Genomic DNA, 2,479 nt, shown 5'->3' with positions numbered 1-2,479 from the left:
ATACTAAACTCACTCATTTGTAACAACTAAGGCAAAAATGTAATTAATTCAGAAAATCTTTTCAGGACCCCACCCCAACTTTGGGAAACACTGGTCTAAAGAGATTGAGTAGGTTGTCCATGACCCTGATGTGATTTGAACACACAACCTTCTGATCTGGAGTCAGACGTGCTACCATTGCGCCACAGGGTCACCTATCTAYTTGTCTTTCTAATAAACTCAGATGTTGTCACCTGACAGTGTTTTCATGTAACTAGAAGGCGATTCTAGGGCCAACCAGACATTTTTGTTCTTCTGAATAACTACCAGGACATYACAGGATTTCACAAACATGCATGAATGAGTCAAAGCAAGAGTGTGGGTATGTTTTTGATGAGAGGATAACATTACAATATGATATAACTCTCTGTACAACACACTTGTTGTGTATGGGACACAGCGCCTGGCTGAAGCCACCTCTAATCATGTCTTTAGACCAGTGATGTGGTGACATCGAATGTCAGGTGACAGGCTCCGCCCCACCCTATAAGTTCGGCATCACCAGCGTCATTACTCAGTTCTATCACCCTTCACCTTGCGATAGCTGCTGCTAGTTAGCTCAGCCTCCAGAAGGTTCTTAAGCTAGCTTAGCTACTGGTGTTAATCGCGTTACCTGCTGCTTTGTGTGTCYGCCTGCTTACGCTACTTTAATTGACCTTTATTTTTCTGCTGAAAAAAMCTGTTTTGTKGTTCATTATGAGCACAAAACCACCTTCAAAGAAGCCGAAGACTTCTGTTCGCCCCTGTCTTCAGGGGTGCTACTTTAAGCTTCACGAGAAGGACCAGCATGAGGCCTGCTCAGCCTGCCTGGGAATMATTCACGCTCGACGGGCGCTTATAGAGCCCGAGGCCTGTGCTGGAGTCTCACGTCCGACACTGGAGAGGAGAGTGAAATTCCTGGAGAAAATGCTGGGGGAAACTGCCATTTTCCGAAAAGACCCGCTGCCTACAGGACTGTTTGGTCAAGCGCTTGATGTCATCCAAACCAATTTTGAACAGAGGAAGAAGYAGGCTGAGGCACTTCGCTGCATCGCTGCCCAGACGCGACGTGAGGCCCAAGGCCCCGAGCACATCCAGGTCCACGTCTCATCCTCCTCCGTTCAACAAGGCGGCGACGCCCGGGACTTCAAAGGCCCAGCCCGCCGAAATTTCCAGCAAGCCGCAGCCTCCCCGTCAATCGGCATGGAGCAAAGGCCCCCCTCCGAGTCAGCAGGACAGTTCAGCGGCTCGGAAGAAGAAGTCAAAGTCCTCCTAACAGCAGGACTGTCTTCACAGGGACTTCAAAAACAGAGAGACAATGTTCAGCTGCAGTTGAAAAGACATTTAAATGTTTGTGTTCCAGAAAACGGCCCCAAGAGGCGTAGAGTTTCAAATGTTCAGTCTCCTCTGTTAATGTCCCGAAAAATAAACAAAAAACATGTAGCCCCCTCCTTGGGTGCAAAGTGTGTATTAAACTGCACAACTTTAACGAAGAGTTCTGCAAATGTTTTCAGTATGTCATTAAAGAATTATCTTTGTGCACAAATAAACGAAACAAACACATTAAACTGTGAGCGACAGTCAATAATGTTGTCCCTTCCCCATCCAGTGGAGGGCAGCAGTGACACGTCTCCAACAGTAAGGCAAGTCAGTCACTTAGCAACGCAACTCCCTCTCTGGCGTGCATGCGCACCCTTTCCGTGGGTACAAAGAACTGTTGCTATGGGTTACAAACTGCAGTTCTGCGTCAGGCCGCCTCACTTCCGCTCGATTGTAAACACAGTGGTGACAGACGAGGCAGCCGCCATTTTAAGAGAGGAAATTTGCACGTTGCTAACAAAGAGAGCTATTCAAGTGGTTCCTGCTGCAGAAACACAAAAAGGTCTGTACAGCCGTAATTTTCTTGTTCCGAAGAAAGGGGGCGGCCTGCGGCCTATTTTGGATCTGAGAGTGTTAAACCGGTACCTTCAAACATACAGGTTCAAAATGTTAACGCTCAAACAGCTAGTTCACTCGATCAGCCCGGGCGATTGGTTTGCGACCATTGACTTAACAGACACTTATTTCCACATAACGATTCACCCGGAGCACAGAAAATATCTCAGGTTTGCCTTCGAGGGTGTAGCCTACGAGTGCCTGGTGCTACCGTTCGGTCTCTCGCTAGCTCCCCGCACCTTTTCAAAGTGCGTAGAAGCTGCGTTGACTCCCCTCAGGGAAAGGGGGGTCCGTCTATTAGCATATCTGGACGACTGGGCTCTGATCGCAAGCTCCAAGGAGCAAACATTAGATCAGCTGTCTCAGGTTCTGTCACACATTCAGGCTTTTAGTAAACACCCAGAAATGTCTATTAACACCAAGTCTGCAGTTTTCGTTTCTCGGACTATACTGTAAATCTGTTCATTGTCAAGCAGGGCTCATCTCACAGAAAACAGAGCGGCCTTGTCGGGCCTTGGCCTGGGGG

At 48.0% G+C, this 2,479-nt stretch overlaps 1 non-coding gene across 1 annotated transcript; it reads right to left on the bottom strand.

Annotated features, from left to right (window-relative positions):
* Window positions 1–120: 120 nt before the first annotated feature.
* On the bottom strand, window positions 121–192 carry trnaw-cca (transfer RNA tryptophan (anticodon CCA)). The gene has a single exon. It is a non-coding gene; the product is annotated as a tRNA-Trp (tRNA).
* Window positions 193–2,479: the final 2,287 nt, after the last annotated feature.

This window comes from Austrofundulus limnaeus, unplaced genomic scaffold (genome assembly GCF_001266775.1).
Source record: "Austrofundulus limnaeus strain Quisiro unplaced genomic scaffold, Austrofundulus_limnaeus-1.0 Scaffold197, whole genome shotgun sequence".
In the NCBI taxonomy this organism is placed as follows: domain Eukaryota; kingdom Metazoa; phylum Chordata; class Actinopteri; order Cyprinodontiformes; family Rivulidae; genus Austrofundulus; species Austrofundulus limnaeus.
The sequence above is the reverse complement of the archived record's forward strand: the minus strand, read 5'-3'. Positions and strand labels throughout refer to the sequence as shown.